Raw genomic sequence first — 27,675 nt, forward strand, 5'->3', positions numbered from 1 at the left:
CCAGAAAATTAACTTTTGATTTACTGCCTGTCCTGTGGTATGATTTGGAGTTGATAACAACCTCTTACCCAGAAGTCAAAGGAAAGAAGCCAGAAAACATCAAGACACAAAGACACTCAGAGATGGAAAAAACAAGAAACTGATGAATTGTATAATCAAGTGGCTTCAGCTATCATGGCAAAGTAGATTCTTCCAACTTATGAAATATCTAGGGATCTAGTCTGATATGACTATAATTCCATTACAGAAATACTAAGGGTTAACTTCAGTACTAAAGACCTACAGCAGAGTAAGGTGAGTGATGTCTGTAAATACTTGCATACCATTTAAAATAATAATTATTATGTAAACAACAGCAATAAACATGATAAACATCTACTGAAGGTTTGCTGTTTGGAGTCCATGCCAACATCCATTCGATCATAGAAAAAGCAAGAGAGTTCCAGAAAAAATCTACTTCTGCTTCATTGCCTATGCTAAACCTTTTAACTGTTTGGATCACTACAAACTGAGGAAAATTCTTCAGGAGATGGGAATACCAGACCACCTTACCTGACTCCTGAGACATCTGTATGCAAGTCAAGAAGCAACAATTAGAACCAGACATTGAACAACAGACTGGCTCCACCTTGGGAAAGAAGTACATCAAGGCTGTATATTGTCACCCTGCTTATTTAACTTATAAGCAAAATGCAGGGTTGCATGAAGCACCAGCTGGAATCAAGATTGCCAGAACGTGAACGTGAGATATGTAGATGACACCATCCTTATGGCAGAAAGTGAAGAACTAAAGAGTCTCTTGATGTGTCTTGAAAGTGAAAAGTGAAAGTCTCTTGAAAGTGAAAGAGGAGAGTGAAAAAGCTGGCTTAAAACTTAACATTCAAAAAACAAAGATCATGACATCCAGTCCCATCACTTCACGGCAGATAGACGGGGAAACAATGGAAACAGTGGTAGGCTTTATTTTCTTAGGCTCCAAAATCACTGCAGATGGTGACTGCCACCATGAAATTAAAAGATGCTTGCTCCTTGGAAGAAAACCTATGACTGACTTAGAGAGCATATTAAAAAGCAGAGACATTACTGTTAGGGGAAGCACACTGACAGAAACCGCCCACCCTGGCCAGGGCCTTTAGTAACCATTCGCATGAGTTGTTTTATGACAGGAGATCCTGGTAAGGAATATGGAACTAATAAGCCACCACCAACTGGAAGAGTTTGAGAAAGGTCAAAAGGAGACATCATGAGTCCGTCCACTTTCCAGAATCCCTCTCGCTAACATTCTTCCCTGTTTTTCTAGTCCCCCGGTCCTGGACTCAGGAATCTGGTTGAAGGCCCTAAACTTGAGCTGAGGATTGGAGACTGGTCACCTCCTCCTGGCAGAGAACTCAAATTCTGGTTCTGTTCTGGTCTGATTTCTGGTAGGGCCAAATTCCAGTCCTCCCTTCTCTAGAGGCTCAGGGTAAAGTCCTATAACGCCTGGGTATCTGCAGGTGGAAGGATACGCCTCTAAGGCCACCCCTTTCGCCCCCCTCTCCCTCCTCCTCCCTCTTCTTCTTTCAGCCTGGCTTCCTTTCCGCCCTTTGAAATGTTTGAAGACCTGAGATATTTTCATTTACTCTGTTAGTACTGGGATCTGAAATTCTGTGTCTTTATAGGAGGCTTTCTGAGAGAATGTATTCTTGTATTTAAGGGAGTGTCTGATGAGGACTGCCAGGTCTAGATGTGTGTTTTAGCTCTGTGTTCTGTGTTGTGATTTTTGATGGCCATTTGGCTTTGTCTGGCTACCATTTGACTTAGACCTGCCGCCATTCTGTTAGAACTTGCTTTTCTTTCCCTGTGCCTTGAGACCAGGGCTCTAGCTCTGTTCTCAGGAACACTTATCTAGACCATCTCTAACCCTTGAGACTGAGGAAAAATGGGGAAAGCCTTTAAAAGATTTATTTATTCCAACTGTTTTTTATAAACTAGTAAATTTTATATTGTACTATCTAATTCATGACTAAAACTTAGAAAATGAAGCTAGATCTTGCACTGTGGCTGTCTAAATATGTCTTGGTATGTCTTTGTCTGTGGGTAACAGTTTTTAGGTTAATTTGTAAATGAGCTCTATTTAATTGGCTTTCAAAAAGGTAAGTGCTTACAAATCAAATAATTCTGAATTAAACAATAAATTCCCGGTTCATGTGAACTGGGAAATATTCAGTATTAAATACCTGATATTAATGTTTGTTTGTTGATCTATCTAATATAGACATGCCTTAGAGTAATTAACATTAAGTAGAATATTCTCACTGTACCTAGGTTTAATATAAGTTAAATATTATCATATCAGGTACAAGTTTGTCAACAAGGACATCACCTCCAGTGAAGAAACTTCTTAAAAAATGTAAATTAGATATGAGCTTTTAGATAAGCTCTATTAAGAATAATTATTCTTTAGGAATATCTGCCTAAAATAGTCTCTCCAGATTGGCATAACTTGAATTTCTAAGGGTTGTGCTAAGTGTGCTAAGTGTTAGAAGCCTATTGAATAGTTAGGTCACTTCCAAATAAAATAAGGTTTTGAAACATTTACTACTAAACACTAATTTCCTTTTACAGAGAAACAAAGAGATTTGGGACTATAAGTGAATAATGTTTGGAGCCATCCTAAAATGTTCTAAGAAAGCAAGAGTTTTAGAAATTATCATTGATATTTATGCTCACCAATCTATACAATGCTAATATAAAAGTTAGTTCTTGGTTACTAAAGGAAAGTAGGAAGTGTGTTTTCAGTTAAAAGGAAAAAAAGGTATTAAAGAATACTAAAAAGAGTTATGCATGATCAAGATTTTCTAAAATTGGATTATAATTAGTTAGATAAATGGATTTTGTTAGGAATGACACAGCCATAAGAAAACTGGTTAGAGCCAATTAGGTCCAAGATGGCGGAGCTGACTTTCACTAGACCTTGAGCCTTGGTATTTACACCGGTTGTGACATATCAACAGGCGAAATGATACACCATTCAATGTCGACTAAATCTGACGAAATGTTCTAAACCCTTTTAATCGATCTTGTTGATAAAACTTCCTAAATCGAATTCTTTTGAAGTGTTTTTGACCTCTAGCTAACTTTGGGGTGCTTCAGAGGGCCCCTAAAACATCCCAAAGAGAGATATTAAACTGTGTTTATTTGGTTGGTTAAATTACATGAAAAGGATTATCAAATGAGTAATAAATCTGCTCATGTTATAAGGTATGGTAAAATTTCTAATACAGATATCCTAAAAATTATATGGAGTTCTTAACATTCTGATATGTCCCTGTATCTAATGGAAAACCTGATGACTTCACAAAAGTTAACAAAGGACTGAAGGAACCAGCGAATATGGCTATAACTCTTATGGTTTCTGTCTGAAAAATTACGGGTTTGAATCTTATGTTTTCCAGTAGTAGGGAAAACCTTCCTCTCAAATTAATTTGACAATACTTTGGTAAAATTATACATTAAAGCAAAACAATTATATTTTCTCTCTGACTCCTCCAGAAATTGGAAACTCTTAGGTTTCCAGTAAGTTTATCAAATGAATTAGGAAGGTAGAAAAATAGGTAAAAATAATAATAGGTAGAAAAATCTCAAGGAATTTTTGAGACCTTAAAAAGGAAAGAATTCACTTAGATTTGTTAGGCAAAATCTGTGATAAGCCTTTGGTGTGAGTTTCCCAGCCCTGTCTTATTTTAAAAGTTCAGTCTGAGACTCTATACATGTATCAGCAAAATAAAGAGTCTATGATCAATTATGGTTATATAAATCATCAGACCAAAATTAGTGAGAACAGACCTATTTTGCAAACAAAGTAGCCTTAATTGGGTTATATTTGATAAAAAATGAGGGTAATTTTAGGGAGAAAAAGATGTTTCAATAAAAGTTAAACCCCAGTTGATTAATGGAGGTCTGCATGTAGTAAGACTCATTTCTTGGATAGTTCTTTGCTGTTATGTGATATTAATGTAAAATTTAATTGAATTCTTAAAGAACACCTAAGTTTGTTTCTGAAGCTTATCTCAGTAATCTATCTTTGTGATGAAGAGCTGATGCCTCATGACCTGCAATCATGGAAAAGACATAATTTAAGGGACTGTCTCCAACCTGGAGGGAAAGACTTTTTATCAGGGAAAAACTACACTACACCAGGATGAGAAGACAGCGACATCAGAGGTAGACAGCTTGCCCAAGGTGTTGGACCTGGTTCGTATGATCGTTTATAATATTTTCTTGACTTCTCAGACCTTTGCATATAAATCAAATCCTTTCCTATCATAGGCCTGATCCCATGCTAGTTTTAGAAATCAATCCAATTCTTGGGTTTGTGGCCAAATACCTGTGTCTAGTTCGGGGTAACCTTGGTAAATTTCTACTACAAGACTCTAACTGGTTGGCCCTGAAAATTTTACTTAAAAAAAATTATAGTCATATTCAGGTCACTGTGATATTACTAGATGAGATCCCCTCACCAGGCCAATTAATAATGCCTGTTCTGACTCTGGCCATAAATTTGAGCTTTTTTCTATTACTCAAGCTCAGTCAGAGCAACAAGAAAAGTTTTAACAAAGGAGAAAAAAAATCTCCCACAATTATGAGATGGATATATATAGATAATACCAGGTTATAGTATCATAGGTTTCAAGTCTCCTCTGTGTTGGAAAAGTTGGCTTACAGCTCAATATTCAGAAAACTAAGATCATGGCATCTGGTCCCATCACTTCATGGCAAATAGATAGGGAAACAGTGGAAACAGTGTCAGACTTTATTTTTTGGGCTCCAAAATCACTGCAGATGGTGATTGCAGCCATGAAATTAAAAGACGCTTACTCCTTGGAAGGAAAGTAATGACCAACTTAGATGGCATATTAAAAAGCAGAGACATTACTTTGCCAAATAAGGTCCGTCTAGTCAAGGCTATGATTTTTCCACTAGTCATGTATGGGTGTGAGAGTTGGACTTTGAAGAGAGCTGAGCACCAAAGAATTGATGCTTTTGGACTGTGGTGTTGGAGAAGACTCTTGAGAGTCCCTTGGACTGCAAGGAGATCCAACCAATCCATTCTAGAGGAGATCAGTCCTGGGTGTTCTTTGGAAGGAATGAGGCTAAAGCTGAAACTCCGGTACTTTGGCCACCTCATGCGAAGAGTTGACTCATTGGAAAATACTCTGATGCAGGCAGGGATTGGGGGCAGGAGGAAAAGGGGATGACAGAGGATGAGATGGCTGGATGGCATTATCGACTTGATGGAAGTGAGTTTGAATGAACTCCAGGAGTGATGGACAGGGAGGTCTGGCGCCCTGAAGTTATGGGGGAAACAATTAAATCATACTAAAGATAATCAGTCTAGTAACACTAGAAAACTGGGCTATGTGCCTTATATATATATGTGGTGCCAATATATAATTTCCCTGAAAAATAAAGATTCTACAGAGTAGACTAAGTCAGATGACCTGAGATATCCTGGGCTATATCTAATAAAAGCTCTTAACTTAAGTCTTACTTATGACTTTACTAATACTGATGGCTATGTCATTTGTATTTCACCTGTTTTACAAAATTTCTGTTCCTTCCTCTGCCAAATGTGTGTCTGAGGCCTCTAATAACATAATATAGAGTCCCATATGAGATCAATGACGGTAGTGGTGTAACTCTAGATATGGGAAGAAGAAACAAGAGGAAATATTTTCCTGGACCAAGAGGCTAGTAAGACAGGTGGTCCAGAAAATTTTGGATACTGTTTTATGGCCTAGTCCAGTAACAGCACATTGAGTGGCCTATCAACAAAATCTTTGTCAAACCTGAGAATGGACATTCTCAGCACCATGAGATAAAATAGTCATGAAATGCCCCCCTCAAAATCACGGTCAAGTTTAGGAGCAAAAAGGGGCTCTGCCGACTGAAAACGGACACTTGCCATCTACGTCTACAAAGATTAAATCATGGCCACTGCAACTGCTGACCTTCAACGCCCCTGAAAGGAGTTCAGCGTGGGAATCAGGAATGAGGCACTCTGTGCTCTGAAACAACCTGGCATAACAGCCTTCAGATAGTTAGTCTTTTCAAGAAAAGATTTTATGAGTTCCAATTCTTATATCTTCTCATACCTAGAAAAACACTGACGTCATTAATGGTGACATCTGCTTTGTCCTTTAAGAAAAATTTTACAATTAAAAAGTCAAAATAGAGTAGCTATACTTCAGACATCCTGGAAAATGTCTGGAAAATAACTAGGTGACACTGGTGTAATTTCAGGTTAGACGCTGTATTGCTAAACACTTGAGTTTTCTGAGTCGTGTCAGGCTTAGATGCCACCATTCTCAAAACAATGTCTGCTGGAAGCTAGTAACTGCCACCTTACTCTTTATAAAACTAGGCAACCGGCTACGTGGCTACAAGTCTCCCCAAAGTGCCAGGTCCAGACTGGGTTTCCGGCCTATTCTTCTAAAAAGAAATGAGATTCATTTTGTCTATTAAAATTCCAGTTATCCCTCTTTCAGCTACTTCTAGTTGGGTCTGTTACAACAAAATGGCAGACCAAGGGTTGAGATTTTAATTGTACAAGGCTCAGATCTAGGACTTGGAACTCAGGAACACATCCAATTCAGTGTCTCTTCTCCAAGCTGAGGCAGTCCTATGCCCCATTTTGACAAAAGTTGTCACAGTTGTAGTTTCCCAGTTCCCTAAATTAAAACTGAGCAGGACTCTGTGGGGCTCTGGAGTAGACATCTGTTCTGTGTTCTCCATTTCTTGTCTGTAAGATATAGGCTTCATTCAGCATCCTTGACCTTCCCTGAATTCCAAAGGGTGGATTCAAACAATTACTAATCAGGGAAGAGAGGGGATACAGAAACAGAAAAAAAAAACAATCAAGGGTTGGTACAGCCTCCAGACAGGGTCCTGGTTGCTACTCAAAGAAATACGCATAACAATGGCTTTGAGTTCTTCTACAGAACTGGAGCCCCCACCCAGGTGGGAGATGATAACTTCAGATTGAACACAAGACTCCTGGAACACAGCTCACCACCAACCAATCAAAAAGGTCACAAATCCTGCAACCCTCACCTCAGATGTTGCCTTCTGTTTCCAGGGACCAGAGATGACCATCCTATTAGGTCTCCTGTTTGGCCCCTGTCTATGTCATCTCTGAGAGGGGCCAACAGTTTCAAACTAAATTGCTGTTATTACAAGGGTGAATGCTGATTTCGGGCAAAAAATACCTTGACTTAGATCAGATAGAGAGAGACTTCTCCTCTAGTAGGCAGGCCTACGCCCATGCACAGCAGGAAGAAGTTAGAGAAAAAAGAGACCTCCGTCCCAATTCCCAAAAAGTATCTTGAGTATGAAGTCTCTCTGGGGGAGTTGTTAGAGGAAGCACACTGACTGAAAGCGCCCACCCTGGCCAGGCCTTTTAGTAACCATTTGCATGAGCGGTTTTATGACAGGAGGTCCTGGTAAGGAGTATGGAACTATAAGCCACCACCAATCGGAAGAGTTCAGCAAAGGTCAAAAGGAGACACCGCGTGTCCATCCACTTCCCAGAATCCCTCTCGCTAACATCCATCTTGGCTGGGTGATGCGTGCACCACCAGTAAAGACTCTGAATAAGAATGATTGGCCAAAGACAACCCGGAAACTAATACCCATCACCCTAAAACCCAAGACTGCAAGCCATGTGGCAGAGCAATTCTCCTGGGTTCCCTTACCCTACTGCTCTCCACATGGGTGCCCTTTCCTATTAAAATCTCTTACTTTGTCAGCACATGTGTCTCCTCAGACAATTCATTTCTGAGTGTTGTACAAGAGCCCAGTTTCGGGCCCTGGAAGGGGTTTCCTTCCTGCAAGAAATGGCAACTCTGGTGAGACTCTTCTTCCCTGAGACTGACATCCTGACCACTCGGGGTCGTCAGGGGCCAGCTTGCCTGCCAATGGACCAGACCCAGCGGCCGCAACTGGGACCTTTTTGTCCCTGGTCTCCTCCTGACGCAGACAACTGGCCAGAGTGCCCCGATCAGTAAGGAACAAGAGACTTTATTGACCTCTCTCCCCTTCCCACTCTCTTTCCTCTCCTTAACCTTGCCTATCCTTTCCCATTTTTCTAGTCCCCCGGTCCTGGAAGGAGGAATCTGGTCAAAGGGCCTCAGCCTGAACTGAGCATTGGAGACTGATTACCTCCTCTTGGCAGAGAACTCGAATTCTGGTTCTGTTCTGGTCTGATTTCTGGTAGGGCCAAATTCCAGTCCTCCCTTCTCTGGAGGCTCAGGGTAAAGTCCCATAACATCTGGGTATCTGCAGGTGGCAGGAGACGTCTCTAAGGCTACACCTTTTGCCCCCCTCTCCCTCCTCCTCCCCCTTCTTCTTTCAGCCTGGCTTCCTTTCTGCCCTTTGAAATGTTTGAAGACCTGAGATATTTTCATTTACTCTGTTAGTACTGGGATCTGAAATTCTGTGTCTTTATAGGAGGCTTTCTGAGAGAATGTATTCTTGTATTTAAGGGAGTGTCTGATGAGGACTGCCAGGTCTAGATGTGTGTTTTAGCTCTGTGTTCTGTGCTGTGATTTTTGATGGCCATTTGGCTTTGTCTGGCTACCATTTGACTTAGACCTGCCGCCATTCTGTTAGAACTTGCTTTTCTTTCCCTGTGCCTTGAGACCAGGGCTCTAGCTCTGTTCTCAGGAACACTTATCTAGACCATCTCTAACCCTTGAGACTGAGGAAAAATGGGGAAAGCCTTTAAAAGATTTATTTATTCCAACTGTTTTTTATAAACTAGTAAATTTTATATTGTACTATCTAATTCATGACTAAAACTTAGAAAATGAAGCTAGATCTTGCACTGTGGCTGTCTAAATATGTCTTGGTATGTCTTTGTCTGTGGGTAATAGTTTTTAGGTTAATTTGTAAATGAGCCCTATTTAATTGGCTTTCAAAAAGGTAAATGCTTACAAATCAAATAATTCTGAATTAAACAATAAATTCCCGGTTCATGTGAACTGGGAAATATTCAGTATTAAATACCTGATATTAATGTTTGTTTGTTGATCTATCTAATATAGACATGCCTTAGAGTAATTAACATTAAGTAGAATATTCTCACTGTACCTAGGTTTAATATAAGTTAAATATTATCATATCAGGTACAAGTTTGTCAACAAGGACATCACCTCCAGTGAAGAAACTTCTTAAAAAATGTAAATTAGATATGAGCTTTTAGATAAGCTCTATTAAGAATAATTATTCTTTAGGAATATCTGCCTAAAATAGTCTCTCCAGATTGGCATAACTTGAATTTCTAAGGGTTGTGCTAAGTGTGCTAAGTGTTAGAAGCCTATTGAATAGTTAGGTCACTTCCAAATAAAATAAGGTTTTGAAACATTTACTAAAACACTAATTTCCTTTTACAGAGAAACAAAGAGATTTGGGACTATAAGTGAATAATGTTTGGAGCCATCCTAAAATGTTCTAAGAATGCAAGATTTTTAGAAATGATCACTGGTATTTATGCTCACCAATCTATACAATGCTAATATAAAAGTCAGTTCTTGGTTACTAAAGGAAAGTAGGAAGTGTGTCTTCAGTTAAAAGAGAAAAAAAAGGTATTAAAGAATACTAAAAAAAGTTATGCATGATCAGGATTTTCCAAAATTGGATTATAATCAGTTAGTTAAATGGATTTTGTTAGGAATGACACAGCCATAAGAAAACTGGTTAGAGCCAATTAGGTCCAAGATGGCGGAGCTGACTTTCACTAGACCTTGAGCCTTGGTATTTACACCAGTTGTGACATATCAACAGGCAAAATGATACACCATTCAATGTCGACTAAATCTGACGAAATGTTCTAAACCCTTTTAATCGATCTTGTTGATAAAACTTCCTAAATCGAATTCTTTTGAAGTGTTTTTGACCTCTAGCTAACTTTGGGGTGCTTCAGAGGGCCCCTAAAACATCCCAAAGAGAGATATTAAACTGTGTTTATTTGGTTGGTTAAATTACATGAAAAAGATTATCAAATGAGTAATAAATCTGCTCATGTTATAAGGTATGGTAAAATTTCTAATACAGATATCCTAAAAATTATATGGAGTTCTTAACATTCTGATATGTCCCTGTATTCTAATGGAAAACCTGATGACTTCACAAAAGTTAACAAAGGACTGAAGGAACCAGCGAATATGGTTATAACTTTTATGGTTTCTGTCTGAAAAATTACAGGTTTGAATCTCATGTTTTCCGGGAGTAGGGAAAACCTTCCTCTCAAACTAATTTGACAATACTTTGGTAAAATTATACATTAAAGCAAAACAATTATATTTTCTCTCTGACTCCTTCAGAAATTGGAAACTCTTAGGTTTCCAGTAAGTTTATCAAATGAATTAGGAAGGTTATCTAACAGGTAGAAAAATCTCAAGGAATTTTTGAGACCTTAAAAAGGAAAGAATTCACTTAGATTTATTAGGCAAAATCTGTGATAAGCCTTTGGTGTGAGTTTCCCAGCCCTGTTTTATTTTAAAAGTTCAGTCTGAGACTCTATACATGTATCAGCAAAATAAAGAGTCTATGATCAATTATGGTTATATAAGTCATCAGACCAAAATTAGTGAGAACAGACCTATTTTGCAAACAAAGTAGCCTTAATTGGGTTATATTTGATAAAAAATGAGGGTAATTTTAGGGAGAAAAAGATGTTTCAATAAAAGTTAAACCCCAGTTTGTTAATGGAGGTCTGCATCTATCTGCATTTCTTGGATAGTTCTTTGCTGTTATGTGATATTAATGTAAAATTTAATTGAATTTTAAAGAACACCTAAGTTTGTTTCTGAAGCTTATCTCAGTAATCTATCTTTGTGATGAAAATCAGATGCCTCATGACCTGCAATAAGGACTGGAAAAAGACATAATTTAAGGGACTGTCTCCAACCTGGAGGGAAAGACTTTTTATCAGGAAAAAACTACACTACACCAGGATGAGAAGACAGCGACATCAGAGGTAGACAGCTTGCCCAAAGTGTTGGACCTAGTTCGTATGATCGTTTATAATATTTTCTTGACTTCTCAGACCTTTGCATATAAATCAAATCATTTTCTATCATAGGCCTGATCCCATGCTAGTTTTAGAAATTAATCCAATTTGGGTTTGTGGCCAAATACCTGTGTCTCGTTCTGGGTTACCTTGGTAAATTTCTCTACAAGACTCTATCTGGTTGGCCCTGAAAAAATTTACTTAAAAAAAAAAATTATAGTCATATTCAGGTCACTGTGATATAACTAGATGAGATCCCCTCACCAGGCCAATTAATAGTGCCTGCTCTGACTCTGGCCATAAATTTGAGCTTTTTTCTATTACTTAAGCTCAGTCAGAGCAACAAGAAAAGTTTCAACAAAGGAGAAAAAAAATCTCCCACAATTATGAGATGGATATATACAGATAACACCAGGCCATGGTAATATAGGTTTCAAGTCTCCTCTGTGTTGGAAAAGTTGGCTTACAGCTCAATATTCAGAAAACTAAAATCATGGCATCTGGTTCCATCACTTCATGGCAAATAGATGGGAAAACAGTGGAAACAGTGTCAGACTTTATTTTGGGGGGCTCCAAAATCACTGCAATGGTGACTGCAGCCATGAAATTAAAAGACGCTTACTGCTTGGAAGGAAATTTATGACCAACCTAGATGGCATATTAAAAAGCAGAGACATTACTTTGCCAAAAACGGTCCATCTAGTCAAGGCTATGATTTTTCCAGTAGTCATGTATGGATATGAGAGTTGGACTTTGAAGAGAGCTGAGCACCAAAGAATTGATGCTTTTGGACTGTGGTGTTGGAAAAGACTCTTGAGTATCCCTGGGACCTCAAAGAGATCCAACCAATCCATTCTAAAGGAGATCAGTCCTGGGTGTTATTTGGAAGGAATGAGGCTAAAGCTGAAACTCCAGTACTTTGACCACTTCATGTGAAGAGTTGACTCATTGGAAAATACTCTGATGCTGGGAGGGATTGGGGGCAGGAGGAGAAGGGCCCTCGAAGTGGTCCCCCTTCCTGCAACATTACTATACCGACAAAGGTCTGTCTTGTTAAAGTTATGGCTTTTCCAATAGTCATTTATGGATGTGAAATTTGGATCATAAAAAAACTGAGCATTGAAGAATTGATACTTTTGAACTGTGGTGTTGGAGAAGACTCTTGAGAGTCCCTTGGACTGCATGGAGATCCAACCAGTCTGTCCTAAAGGAAATCAGTCCTGAATATTCATTGGAAGGACTGATGCTGATGCAGAACCTCCAGTATTTTGGCCACCTGTTGTAAAGAACTGACTCATTGGAAAAGACCCTGATGCTGGGCAAGATTTATGGCAGGAGGAGAAGGGGTAGACAGAGGATGAGATGGTTAGATTGCATCATCGACTCTTTGGACCTGAGTTTATGCAAACCCTGCGAGTTGGTGATGGACAGGGAAGCCTGTCATGCTGCAGTTCATGGGGTCGCCAAAAGTTAGACATGTATGAGCAACTGAACTGAACTGAAGTCCTTTATATGTATACTTATATGTATTAATATATATGTATTAATCTATTTACTACTTATCAATCCTAGGAACGTTTACTATTATTATATTAGGGAAAAAAAGAAACTGAGGCCCAAATAGTTTAAATAATTAAGTAAACTTGCAAAGTTAGTAAGTAGCTGAGGCAGGGTTTACAGCCTAGCAGTCTTTAATAGTCAGTTTCCCAGTCGTGTGTGTGTATGACTTTGTGACCCCATGGACTGTGGCCTGCCAGGCTCCTCTGTCCATGGAATTTTAAAGCTGCAATACTGGAGTTGGGTTGCCATTTCCTATTCCAAGGCATCTTCCTGACTCAAGGATGAAACCTGAGTTTCTTTTATCCCCTGCATTGACAAGCAGATTCTTTATCTCTGTGCCATTGTTGTAGTCACGTGTTCTGGGAAACAAACTCACTCAGAAGAACAATGCAGATAGTGGAGTGCAGTTTATTACACCAGGGGGCCCAAGACAGAGTCTCCTCTTAGCCAAGGACTCTGACCAGTTTTTCTGAAAACCTTATATACCCTAAGTGTACGTGCCCAAACCCACCTCCCCAAATTCCCTGAAACTAGTCTGAACAAAGGAAAAGAAAGATACAATCAAAATTAACCCGTGATTCATATGCCTTAAGCCTAGGTAGTTAACAGTGGACAATTATCAATAGGCCTGTGGTCATACCCCCAATAAGTATAATAGAATTTATGATTCTATTCAGTTACACAGATAATTAGGGTATTCTTTTAGGAAACAGAGAGTCTGGGTACGAGCCCTGGGGCTCTTCCATCCAGGGGGCCTGGTTTTCCAGTTGGTATGTCATTTCCATAGATACTGGGCATCTAGCTCAAAGTCCACAGTCTGGCCCAAGATGGAGTCCTGCTTTCAAGATGGAGCCTGTTCTGTCTGTTTCCTCCTTCATTCCCTGCTCTTGATGCTCTTAACTCATAGTATGAGCAGCATTCATAGCGATATATTGCACCCTGACTCTCTGACCTCCAATTTGGGAAAACTACACCAACCTTTGTGTTACAAAGTTCATAATACATTGTAAAATAAAGGGTCCACAAAGCAGAACTATCAAGGCAACTATAACAATGGTTTATATGGTTTTCCATCAAACACCCTTCACCCAAGATAGGATTGAAGTCCAAAAAGGAGGATTATTATCAGACATAACTTTTACCTGACCTTTCATGTCATCTAGGGTGGCTGATATATAGCCAGATAAATTAGGAATATATATACAACATTCAACTTTAATCATAGCACAGGTCCCTCTTTGTATTGAAACTATGGTTAGTTTCAAGATGATAGCAGCAAGTCCTTGTAGCAGCAGTTGATTGTAGAGCTTCATCTCTGTTTCTTCTTTAAGATGATTTTGCTTTCACGAGGATCAGTGGGGTCCTGTTGTGTAGTCTGCTCCGCGTCCTCTGGGTCTGCGTGGTATGCTCTCTTCACCCTCATGTGGTGGATCCAGGGAGTGACACCTGCAACTTTAAGTGCAGTAGGGCTGGTTAGAACAACAGTATATGGACCCTTCCAATGTGGGGCCAGAGTCGTGTTTCCAGCCCTTGACCACACCTGATCCCTGAGCATAAATTTGTGAATCTGTTCCCCAAGAGGGAATGGCACCCTTTCTTATACAAACTTAGTTACCTGATTTATTACCTTACCCAGTTGTTCCATCTGCTGTGAAATCTCATCTCCCCTTATCTGAGGCAAATTTTTGGCACCTGTTTTATTATGGGAGGGGGCCTCCCGTACACAATTTTGCACGGAGAAGAGCTATGGGACTGTGGGGTCATCCTGAGTCTGAGCAGAGCATCAGAAACAAGTCCACCCAGGAACAGTCAGTCTCTAAGATCCACTTGGAGACTGTCTCTTTAAGTGTCCAGTTGGTTCCTTCCACCTTCCCAGAACGCTGGGGCCTATATGCTGTATGTAATTTCCACTTGATGTTTAAAGTTTTGCTTACTTGTTATGCTAAATCAGCTACTAAATCCGGGCCATTGTCCCATCCAATGCTGGTAGGAAATCCCAATCTGGGAACTATCTCCCTAAGCAGGCACCAGGCTACTTTTGATGCTCTTTCAGTGCGGGTAGGAAAAGCTTCCTCCCATCCCGAGAACGTATATACCATGACCAGCAGGTAACGGTAGTGTCAGTGAGGTTTCATTTCAGTGAAGTCCACTTCCAGGCGTTCAAAAGGCAGCATGCCTTTTACCTGAATCCCTGGAGGTTTCTGTCTGTGCCGAGAGGCAGCATTGACCTGTGAGCAGGCAGTGCAGTTCTGAGATATTGTCCTGCATAGGGAAGAGAGGCGGGGAACCAAGAAATATTTTCAAATTAGCTCTGCCAGTTTCTCATGGCCTAGATGGGTCGCTTGGTGTGTTTTGGCTTACCAGAGTGGGTGGCAGCTCCTCCGGTACCAAGAATTTGCCACTTGGCAATTCCCACCATCCCTTTTCAGTCTTGATGGCCCCTTCTGCTTTGGCTAGTCGCTTTTGGGCTTCAGTGTATTTTGGAGAGTCTAGCGTTAGCTCAGGTAGCTCCGCCAATATGAGAGCTTTAATAGGGGCTTCACTTGTCACCCCCAAGCCCTCGGCTGCTTGTTTAGTAGCCTCATCTGCCAGTCTGTTCCCTGAGCCCGGGGGGTATCCTCTTTTTGACGTCCTCAGCAGTGTATGACTGCAACCCTTTCTGGTTCCCAGGAAGCATCTAATAGTGTCTTAATTTCTTCCTTATTTTTAATATCTTTTTCAATAGCTGTCAAAGGCCTCTCTCCTTATACCGAGCCCTGTAGTGTGGCAAAAGCATACCTGGAGTCTATGTAAATGTTTGTCTTCTTACCTTTTGACAGCTGGAGGGCCTGGATTAGAGCATATAGTTTGGCCTGTTGAGCGGGCCAGTGTGATGACAGAGCTACCCTCAACGATGGTTTCTTCCATGACTACTGTATATCCTGACAATCACTGTCCTTATTTCACCAGGCTGGTGCCATTGGCGTACAGGACCCAGTCTGTGTCCAGGATTGGCTGGTCTCTCAAGTCAGGTCTGCTGGCATATTTCCTTGCAATCTTGTGAGGGCCCACCTTCTCCCACAAGAAATGAGTGGCCAGATTCAGGGCCTGACAAGACTCAGTAGTAACATGGGGGTTCTCACATAACAGTCCCTGGTATTGAGTAATCTGGGATGTCGACAGCCATTTATGGGGGTCCCCTCACAGGAGAGTGTTGAGCTCATGCGGGACTTTTACGAACAAATCTTGGCCCAAAGTCAGCTGGGTTGCCTCCCAGACCAGTAAGGCAACTGCAGTAACTGCCCATAAGCATCCCAGCCACCTAGTGGCAATATTGTCCAGCTGATTAGAGATAAGTCACTGGTCAGTCCCATGTCCCCATAATCTGGGACAATACTCCCATAGCCACCTTGTCCTTTTTAGTCACGTAAAGTGTAAACGGCTTAGCAAGGTCTGGCAGGCCCAAGGCAGGTGCTGATGTAATTGTACAGGGTTTGAGTTCTATTACCAGTGGGATTTGTTTTGCAAGCCTGGGTGCGAGGGTAGGGGGTGGGGGGTTGGTTGTCTTCTACCCAGACGTGAGGGAATTATTGAGTTAACTCTCTCTCTTGACTGTTTAGCCTGTCCGGTTTCCCTTCCTGGAGATCGTGCAACCTGCATTCATCTTGAGGGGTTACTGAGAGGAAGAATAAATAGGTGGTTGGGCCCACTCAAACAGTGGGTCTTTCGTGGGGGAAAGGTCACTTGTGCCCCCAATTTAGACAGCAAGTCTCTTCCTAACAAAGGTACTGGGCATTTAGGGATGTATAAAAATTCATGAGTCACTTGGTGTCCCTGCATTTGATATTTTCAGGGTACGCTAGAGACTGGCGACCCACTCCAGTACTCTTGCCTGGAAAATCCCATGGGCAGAGGAGCCTGGTAGGCTGCAGTCCATGGGGTCTCTAAGAGTCGGACACGACAGCGATTTCACTTTCACTTTTCACTGTCATGCATTGGAGAAGGAAATGGCAACCCATTCCAGTATTCTTGCCTGGAGAATCCCAGGAATGGGGAGCCTGGTGGGCTGCCGTCTATGGGGTAGCACAGAGTCAGACACGACTGAAGCGACTTAGCAGCAGCAGCAGCAAGATAATCGTTACTTTAGCAGAGACACAAAGGCTGTGTTTATCACCATCTGAGACCCAGCAGCCTCTGGCTGGGTCTATTGGCATATAAAGTCTACAGGCCTCGAACAGTCTTTTGCAGAACTCAGAGGGTGATTCGCTTTCCCTTTGAATCACTTTGGAGGGTTTTGCGATACTCATAGCTTTTGGGGGACCCCCTCAAAATAGTCACCCGACTATTAGTCGAGTGTGGAGACTAATAGTCTAATAGACTAATAGTCATTCTCCAGGTGGCCCCTCTCTTCGGTGTACAGTCCCAATTGGGCCTCTCCTCGGGGGTGGCTCGTTCTGCCCACCGCTGCGGGTTTGCAGTACCCTCAGGTGCCATTTCTCTTAACCATTTTCTGGCCTCAGTTAGGATCCTGTGTCTTTCCTCAGTGCTGAAAAGGGAAACTAGTAGTTGGATTATGTCATCCTATGCAGGACGGTGGGTTTGAAAAATAGTCACCGTTAGCCTAATCATGGCTTGTGGCTCCCCCGAGTACAGTGGAGCGTGTCTCTGTCAGTTTAATGTATCCATAGAGGAAAATGCCTGGCAATAATATAGGCTACAGGGGGCAGACGGTAGTGCCCCATGCGTCCTGAACTGGAGGCTGTTGTAGCTCTCTGAGGGGCATCTGTAGTGGGGTTCTTTCCCCCTGTTCCTTGGCAAAGCGCAGCCTCTGTCTATTTGCTGTTTTCTTCCCCCTTCCCATCAGTACTCACCGGGAGAGGGGGATACAATCTAGGTGGTCCAGCTGAGGTGGAATTCTGGGGGTATTGACCAGAGGTCTCCATTGCTGGGATTGGAGCCTGCCAAAAGGGCGGCTCTACGAACTCCAGGAGAGCTGGTGGAAGAGCAGTGGCTGCTGCAGGAACTTCATCTGGCCCTGGATTGGGCAGTAAGGCGGCCTCCGTTCCTGGTAGAGCATTGGGAGGCGGGCGCGTCATTATCCAGTATGGAGGAGGGGTCAGGTCATCCCCGTCCAAATCCTGTAGAATTTCCCTTTTGATCATCAGTCAATTTTTGTGCCATTAATATTTTTCCCTTTCCCTTCTGGATACAGAACCTTGTCCAAGTAGGAGGGTCTTGAGCTAACCCTAGCTGTGAATCAGTATATGGATATTGATCCAGGTGTCCCGGCTTTCTTACTGTATAGACTGCTTCCACTATTTGTAAGTTCATGGTGTCCTCTGGTGGCCATCCTACTCCCATAGGGGGCCATTCGACCTCACAGAGTATGTGGAGGCGGTTAGGCTTCATCTTCACCCCATAGTCTCCTCCAAATCCCTTCTTTAAATTTTTAATTATGCACTCCAATATAGTTACCTTAGATTCACTTTCCCCCATCTTGCTTACCTTCTCGGGCCTTCTACTTTTCCTTTTCGTTCTGTCTACGAAGGTCTCAGTACCCTATGTACGTCTGATATTTCCACTCAGTGACACTTAAATTGCCGTTCTGCCTCCTTCCTAATTGGGGTGAGAAGAGTTACCTGCCAGATCCCAGAGAGAGAAGGGGGACCAGCGTGTCTTCACCTGTCAGTCAGCACAGCCAAACCAGAACACCACGTGATCCAAGACTGTTTCTCCCTTAACTTTTAAAGTTCGTTCTGCCTTGGTGGGCTTGATCAAGTGCAGATGAAAATGCAGATGGGTTAAATATCTCATGTCCCAGGCCATCTCTGGAAAAGCCAATTTGTACTCACTTATGTATCCCCCTTCTTCTAGCCTGACAATTCCGAGAAGGTCAAGAATTTCATAGCAGATGGGACACCTCCTTGGGGAGGGCAGAATATAAGCACACAAAAACCAAGTTTCTTCTCCTAAAAATCCCCTGGCAATTGCTTGGTCATAAATTTCCCCAAGATGGCATGGACACCACCTCCTAAATGACCTTCACAAATTTCCTTCCTAAGCCCTAACACTCTTGTCAACCTGTGTACCAAGCAATCATTGCCACCTGCCTATTCCAGGATCCTGTGGTCTGTGCCCCTTCTAATCCCTCCCAGGGGAGTGGTCAGGCCCCCTCTTCCACCCTGCTGGGTGGGTTCCTCCTCACTTGAATGCTCAGTTCCCCTGCTGCCGTCCACTACCTGCTAACGTGAAAAGTCCGGGCACTGAGAAGTAGAATCCTTCCAGAAGGGCGAGGCGCCTTCCCCCTTCTAGAAGATTCGAGCTGCAAGGCCTCAGAGTAGTCCCAAAGGGGACTTGTCTCCTCAAAGTGAGGAGTTTCCCAACCAATGCACCAATGTTGTAGCCATGCATTCTGGGAAACAAACTCACTCAGAAGAACAATGCAGATAGTGGAGTGCAGTTTATTGCACTGGCGGGCCCAAGGCAGAATCTCCTCTTAGCCAAGGACTCTGACCAGTTTTTCTGAAAACCTTATATACCTTAAGTGTATGTGCCCAAACCCACCTCCCCAAATTCCCTGAAACTAGTCTGAACAAAGGAAAAGAAAGATACAATCAAAGTTAACCCGTGATTCATATGCCTTAAGCCTAGGTAGTTAACAGTGGACACTTATCAATAGGCCTGTGGTCATACCCCAATAAGTATAATAGAACTTATGATTCTATTCGGTTACACAGATAATTAGGGTATTATTTTAGGAAACAGAGAGTCTAGGTAGGAGCCCTGGGCTCTTCCATCCAGGGGACCTGGTTTTCCAGTTGGTATGTCGTTTCCATAGATACTGGGCATCTAGCTCAAAGTCCACAGTCACCCAGATGGAGTCCTGCTTTCAAGATGGAGCCTGTTCTGTTTCTTCCTTTACCACCTGGGAAGCCCATCAGTCTACAACTGACAATACATTACATCAGCTCTCTAATCAAAGGGAATTTCAGCAGCCCTCAGATTTTTCCATAAATATAATGAGAATGTAGATGAAATAACTAGAAGAGAAATAAAGTGCTAAAAAGGCTCGCTTTATTAAGTAACAATGTAATGACAAATACGTAAAATTTTAGAAATATATAGCACAAGGGGGGAAAAGTGGATTTTTAAAACTAATTACAAAAAGAATCTTGGAAATAAAAGAAATAGTAATTTTGAAATCTTAGTGTCAGCTGATTCCTTTGTTTCCTCCATAATAGAAAAGGCTTTTGAATAGTTTGGCGAAATTAGCTTAAAAAGAGTTGCAGTGACCTAAACAGGAAGCCTGGCTGTTTCCAGCTGCGGGTGCTCTCCGAGGCTCTTTGCTCCAATAGACGGGAGCGACTTTGGGCTGGATAAAAGTCAAATTCTTACCTCGCCCTTTCACTGCAGGCAGGATCAGATTGCATTTCTTTCATTATTCTCCACGCCCCAGTTTCTCCATCTGTTTAAAAGAAGAAGTAGACAAGATAAATTCTCTCTCGATGCCTGGAAGGGAAAACAAAATGAACTCAATTCTGCTTTGAAAAAATCTTTCTAAGAACTTTCTTCAGAGATATTACTCGTGAGTACCTGGCAATAAATAACCTTTATTTCTTTTTCTTGGAGGAAAAGCAGGGTGCTGAGAGGCAAAGAGTTGTAGGAGAGGACCATTGTCTATAACCCTACAATGAAAATTGACCCTTCTCTGTAAATAAGTTGATTGTAATGCAAAACTAAATTCTCAGCATTTTGCATTGAATTTTAAGCAAATATATTATTTTTTTTTAAGTTGGTGAGAAGTACCATTGTTTATAATTTTAAGCCTGGGTTGGCAGTTCTTTGCTAATTGTGTTTTTATTGGAATTTTCTGAAGATTTCTTTTAACCTTTAAATATTATTTAATCGCATATAAATAAACACAATAAGACACTGACAGTCTTATGTTTAAAGAAAGTTCTTTCATTGCCATCAATTGCTGATGTTTAAAATAAGGTATAAACAGAATTCCTGTTGTCTATTTCATTCTAGCATTAACTAATCTCAAAATATTAAGGAAATATTTTACAAGTCTCCAAAGACAAAAACTTATATTCTAAGATAGTAAAATAAGAATAAACAGGGTAGTACTATATAAAGTATAATTATGTGAATTAAAGCAATAGATTACATACCTAATATGATGTACTGTCGTATTCTGGTTGCTTATAAAATGATATTAAACTTAGCTTCTGGTAGTAGAGGAAAGCACATAATATAGAAAAACACAACCACAGAACTATAATGAAACAAGAAAATTATTTATGTAAAGTACTTATTTGTATGAGTATTAATGAAAAATGAAAGCCAAGAGCGTACTGTTCAGGAAAAGAAAAGAAAAGATAAGCAACAGCCACACTGTGACTCAGTGCTCTGGAAATTAGTCACAAAATGACTTGTATGTTTGTGATAATGTAAATATACAGGGCAGAACCCAAGCAGGAAACACGCAGCCCAGAGAGTCATAGTTTATGTGTAAAAGCATAATATTTCTATCAGAGGTTAAAAGTTGTGTCCATTTTGAGATACTGCAGAATTTTTTAAGCTAGCAAAATCTTTCATAAAACAGTTTTAGAATATATATATATATATATATATAATTCCAGTGCATGATAATTTTAAGATGTATAATCTATATTTGATCTAATCTTTAAACTGAAGGGCAAATAATCTCTGAAAATGTATTGGTGTGTGAAATTTTAATTAGGGGTATATGGGTTAATAAAATGATACAAAGTGTCCTTAGGCATCAACAGAGATGGAATACTCTTAATATGAATACAGATACTTAACTCTGTAGATCTAAGAATATAATTAACTTTATAGATCTAAGAGTAAAAGTTTAAAGTATATACTTTTAACTGGGTTAATAAAATGATACAAAGTGTCCTTAGGCATCAACAGAGACGGAATACTCTTAATATGAATACAGATACTTAACTCTGTAGATCTAAGAATATAATTAACTTTATAGATCTAAGAGTAAAAGTTTAAAATATATACTTTTAACAATTTGAACGGTTATATGGGGAAGCCAAATTTGTCTTATTCAGGTAACCATAAAGTCTTAACAGAGAGCTTTAATGATATGTCTACTATTAATAACTTGGTTCCTTTTTCTATTAGATATGCTCACTTGTGCAAGTTTTGTTTTTTTGTTTTTAATGTACAGTTTTATATCTTTAAGCTTTTGTTTTATCTCCAATATCTAGATCAAAACACCTTTGAGAAATGTGTCTTATTCAAATGCATTATGCCATCAGCTGATGCTTGCTTGTTCATAATTCTAGGCTTTATTTTCTTATTGGTTGTACAACAACTACTTTGCCAGAATATTCTAATATAAACAATATTGCTAAATTTAAAAATAATAATCTTTGAAATGGAAAATTGTTTTGTATCAAACTATAGTTTTCATAAAACTAATTTGCTTCTTCCTAAGAATTAATTACCTGATCTTAGTTATTTACACTATTCAAATTCAAAACATAATTGGACAGATGACAAACTACTAGAGGAAAAAAAGCCAAGATGAAAAGGCTTTATGAATTCCCAGAACACCTAGCAATCTAACCAAACAGCAGATGTACTATAGATTCTTTAGGAATGGTTGGTTTATTAAATTGAGTGTCACAAACTCTTAATACAGATTTCAACTGACATCTCTACTTAATAGAAGAAAAAAATGAAAATAAGCATTGTTGCCCACAAAAGGTGGGGTGAGGGAGGAGAGATAATATGAAAAGGAAAGGAAGGTACTCAGGATAGAGTTTTCAAAAAAATCTTGTTTGTTGGTATAAATTGAACAAATTCAATGATAATATTGATTAAAAATTAGTTAATTGTATCAGCTTATCTTTGCTAGTAGACCAGGTCTAAGAACTGTACTGCAGACCAAATCATCTTTTCTCAATAAAGGCTGTCTTCAGCCACCCTTTTTTTGTTTACCATCTAAAACATTTAACTCTGCTAATTAAATTTGCAGAGTTGTCTTTAAAAAAAGTAAACTTTTAAATGTGTTATATTTTTATAGAAATATTCCAGTACTATAATGATTTCTGATTGTTACCATGTGCATTTGGAGAAACCTGAATTCTAGACTTGAGATGACTATTGAAGTCCTATTTCTGCATATTAAGTCTCACCAAAATGAAGAAAGAATTCAAGCTATTCCAGAGAGTGCTCTTTCTGCTAGACTACCTCTCCTGGGCCTCTGTAACCCTCAGTGAGTGCTTTCTTAGAGTGATGTATCATCTCTGTGAGCCCAGTCCTCCTATTACTCTTTTCTCCCTGTCTTCACTTCTCCAAGTAGCAGATGCTTTGTAGAACCAGAACCTAGGATTCAGCTACCAATAGGCTGAGGGCACTCTAGTCATTTCTACTTTTCTTCTTTTCAAAACCAATAAGAAAAACATTGGATGCATGTCAAATCTGCTATATTCATCTCTCCTGGCCTTCCTTTGGGATTCTATGTTCTTTCCTTAGTTGGAACAACAAAATTTTTAAATTATTTTAAAAACAAAAGAGGTCCATGTTCCATAGAAGAAGTCCCAATGCTGCAATATTTCTATCCCAAGTTTTTCTATCTGGTAGACCACTAGTCCTGGGGAGACAGTTCTCCCTGAACTGAATAAATATTTCATGTTATTTATTGGGTTATTTCAACATCAGGAATGTGGAAGTACCCATTAGTATAGCATGATATGATATGATATAACATATCATGATAATATAGCATGATGGTGTTTTTATTGCTAAGCATAGACTACCATTGATCCCCTTCTGTACCACACCCTCAGTGCTGCCACCACACTGCTGTTAACCTCATTTTCTCTCTCCTACTCATGTTTCTCACCAACATCTATCCCATCCTTGAATACTATAAAAACCTATTTTTAAGTAACACCTCATTCTTTACTTTGCAAGGCTTATAAATGGAATCAGTTCAGTTCAGTTCAGTTGCTCAGTCATGTCCAACTCTTTGTGACCCCATGAACTGCAGCACACCAGGCCTCCCTGTCCATCACCAACTCCCGGAGTCCACCCAAACCAATGTCCATCGAGTTGGTGATGCCATCAAACCATCTCACCATCTGTTGTCCCCTTGCCTCCTGCCCTCAATCTTTCCCAGCATCAGGGTCTTCTCCAATGAGTTAGCTCTTCACATCAGGTGGCCAGAGTATTGGAGTTTCACCTTTAACATCAGTCCTTCCAATGAATACCCAGGACTGATCTCCTTTAGGATGGACTGGTTGGATCTCCTTGCAGTCCAAGGGAGTCTCAGGAGTCTTCTCCAACACCACAGTTCAAAAGCATCAATTCTTTGGCCTTCAGCTTTCTTTATAGTCCAACTCTCACATCCATATATGACCACTGGAAAAACCATAGTCTTGACTAGACAGACCTTTGTTGGCAAAGTAATGCCTCTGCTTAATCTAGGGTGGTCATAACTTTCCTTCCAAGGAGTAAGTGTCTTTTAATTTCATGGCTGCAATCACCATCTGCAGTGATTTTGGAGCCCCCAAAATAAAGTCTGCCACTGTTCCCACTGTTTCCCTATCTATTTGCCATGAAGTGATGGGACCAGATGCCATGATCTTAGTTTTCTTTATGTTGAGTTTTAAGCCAACCTTTTCACTCTCCTCTTTCACTTTCATCAAGAGGCTCTGTAGTTCTTCACTTTCTGCCATAAGGGTGCTGTGATCTGCATATCTGAGGTTATTGATATTTCTCCCGGCAATCTTGATTCCAGCTTGTGCTTCTTCCAGTCCAGCGTTTCTCATGATGTACTCTGCATATAAGTTAAATAAACAGGGTGACAATATACAGCCTTGACATACTCCTTTTCCTATTTAGAACCAGTCTGTTGTTCCACATCCAGTTTTAATTGTTGCTTCCTGACCTGCATACAGATTTCTCAAGAGGCAGGTCAGGTGGTCTGGTATGCCCATCTCTTTCAGAATTTTCCACAGTTTATTGTGATCCACACAGTCAAAGGCTTTGACATTGTCAATAAAGCAGAAATAGATATTTTTCTGGAACTCTCTTGCTTTTTGGATGATCCAGAATATGTTGGCAATTTGATCTCTGGTTCCTCTGCCTTTTCTAAAACCAGCTTGAACATCTGGAAGCTCACGGTTCATGTATTGCTGAAGCCTGGCTTGGAGAATTTTGAGCATTACTTTACTAGCATGTGAGATAAGTGCAATTGTGCGGTAGTTTGAGCATTCTTTAGCATTGCCTTTCTTTGGGAGTGGAATGAAAATTAACCTTTTCCAGTCCTGTAGCCACTGATGAGTTTTCCAAATTTGCTGGCATATTGAGTGTAGCACTTTCACAACATCGTCTTTTAGGATTTGAAATAGCTCAACTGGAATTCCATCACATCCACTAGCTTTGTTCATGGTGATGTTTCCTAAGGCCCACTTGACTTCACATTCCAGGATGTCTGGATCTAGGTGAGTGATCACACCATTGTGGTTATCTGGGTCATGAAATGGAAAAAATAGCAGAAATTGGGTGAGTCTCCAGAATAGTGGTGTTTGTTGTAAAATACTGGTAATATTTTTAAAGTTCTTTTACACATAACCTTCAGAGTATCCCAGGAAATAAAGCAAAATGTTTATATTAAAATATCATATGGTGGCTCAGATGGTAAAGAATCCACCTGCAATGCAGGAGACTTGTGTTCAACCTCTGGGTCAGGAAGATCCCCTGGAGAAGGAAATGGCAACCCACTCTAGTGTTCTTGCCTGGAGAATTCCATGGACAGAAGAGATTGGCAGTCTATAGTCCGTGGCGTCTCAGAGTCAGATACAACTAAGCAACTAACACTCTACTGACTCTTTTATGTGCAACTGATTTTAAATATACAGGACTGTAAAATGAATGAACTTCTGATTCATGCTATGGTAATGAATTTGAAATCATTATACTAAGTGAAATAAGCCAGACATAAAAAAAGAACAAATGATGTATAATTCTACTTACAAGGAATTTATCTACAGTAGGCAAATTCATAGAAAAAAAAAGTAGAATTGAGGTTAACAGAGTCTGGAGGAAGGAATGAATGGTAGGTTATTACTTAATGGATACAGAGTTTCTGCTTGGGGTGATGACTGCAAAAACATATAGGTGTAATTAGTGCCATGAAGTTGTACACTTAAAAATACTTAAAGTTGAAAAATGAGTACAAGAAAAATAATGTTTTGGGTTTTTTTTCCTGTTTTTCAATATACATAGTTTCTATCATTATGTCTTCAGATTTACTTGTCTTTTCTTCTATGTCCAATGTGTTTATAGTCCCTTCCAGTGTATTTTTCATCTCAAATATTGTTTTCATCTGTGGAAATTCAGTTTGAGTCTCTATCTTCTTTCTCTATTTAACACACTCAATATTTTCTGTAGTTTCTTGAACATATGAGTGTAACTAAAATTTTAGTTTAAATATTCTCGTCTGTTAATTCTATTTTCTGTGTCATTTTGAGCCTTCTAATTATATTTTACTGTTGTTTGTATGTCTTGTAATTTTTATTTGAATGGCTAATATTATGAATATTATCTTCTTAAGTGCTGCATATGCTGTCTACCAGTAAATAATATTTAGTTTTGTTTTGAGTTACTGTTTATTTGCAAACAGTCTGGTTTTTTGTTATCTCACTGTCAAGCTTTGTTAAGCAGAGTCAGAAAAATGTTTACTCTATGGTTAATTTTCTCCCAGTGCTGAGGAAAAAAAAAAAAACCTTTCTGACTACTCAGTGCACCATGAAGAGGTTTTTGAAATTTAGGGACAAGAAATATTTGCAGCTTTACATGTGTTTTAAGTGTTATTCCCCTTTAACCCATTAAGGTGGTTCTTTACCCAGATTTAAGTGATATTCTCTCATGTGTTCAGTAATAGATATAAAGCTGAAGAGTTGAGGCCATCTGAAGATTTCTGGGTCTCTCTTTCTGTATAGCTCTCTACTCTGTTACTCTGCCATGAATACTCTAGCCACTGTGGCCCCTCCAGAGAATATGCTTTCTACTAAACTCAGGGAGACCACTGGGCAATTCCAGAGCCTCCTCTTCCTGTCTTTGAATGTAGAAATTCCCTTCAGTCAGCGTGCTGGAGCAGATCAGAATGTAGGGCTGAAATCTTGTTTCCCATCCTTATGGGATTACTGCTCTTCACTTACCAGTATTTAATTAGCTCAAATATTATTTAATACATTTTGACTGTTTAATTTTTTTAAGTTGTTTCAGGTGGGAGAATGGAGAAGGCAATGGCATCCCACTCCAGTACTCTTTGCCTGGAAAATCCCATGGACAGAGGAAACTGGTAGTCTGCAGTCCAGGGGTTGCTAAGAGTTGGACACAACTGAGCGACTTCACTTTCACTTTTCACTTTCATGCATTGGAGAAGGAAATGGCAACCCACTCCAGTGTTCTTGCCTGGAGAATCCCAGGGACGGGGAGCCTGGTGGGCTGCCCTCTATGGGGTCGCACAGAGTCAGACACGACTGAAGCAGTGCAGCAGCAGCAGCAGCAGATGGGAGAATAAATCCAGTGTTAATCCATTATAGCTGAAAGTGGAAGAACTACTTTTCTTTAAATTTTTACTTTATATTGGCATATAGTTGATTTATAAAGTTATGTTTAAGGTATACAAAAAAGTGAATCAGTTATACATTTATCTATTCTTTTCCAGATTCTTATCCTATATAGGTCATTACAGAGTAGAGTTACTTGTGCTGTAGAATAGGTTCTTGTTGATTATCTGTTTTCTATTTTATATATATATACTAAGTGAGTGTCCGTGCTCAGTCATGTCTGATTCTTTGCAACCCCATGGACTATAGCCCAAAAGGCTTCTCTGTCCATGGGATTTCCCAGGCAGGGATACTGTAGTGGGTTGCCATTTCCTCCTCCAGGGGATGCTCCCAACCCACGGATCAAATCTGCATCTTCTGTGGCTCCTGCATTGGCAGGTAGATTCTTTACAATTTAAGCCACCTGGGAAGATATATAGTAGAGTGTATATGTTAATCCCAACCTCTTAATTTTAT

The 27,675-nt window shown here is 40.0% G+C and overlaps 1 protein-coding gene across 2 annotated transcripts in view; it reads left to right on the plus strand.

Moving 5' to 3' along the window:
* The first annotated feature begins 19,916 nt into the window (after positions 1–19,916).
* The window catches only part of TFPI (tissue factor pathway inhibitor), a 94,134-nt gene continuing 86,375 nt past the window's right edge, over positions 19,917–27,675 (plus strand). The window contains exon 1 of one of the 2 annotated variants that reach the window (XM_061433308.1): positions 19,917–20,174. The gene's annotated coding sequence lies outside the window, so the exon portion shown is untranslated. The remainder of the gene's footprint in view (positions 20,175–27,675) is intronic. The other variant, XM_061433297.1, reaches the window with a different exon arrangement.

Source organism: Bos javanicus, chromosome 2, assembly GCF_032452875.1.
Source record: "Bos javanicus breed banteng chromosome 2, ARS-OSU_banteng_1.0, whole genome shotgun sequence".
NCBI lineage: Eukaryota > Metazoa > Chordata > Mammalia > Artiodactyla > Bovidae > Bos > Bos javanicus.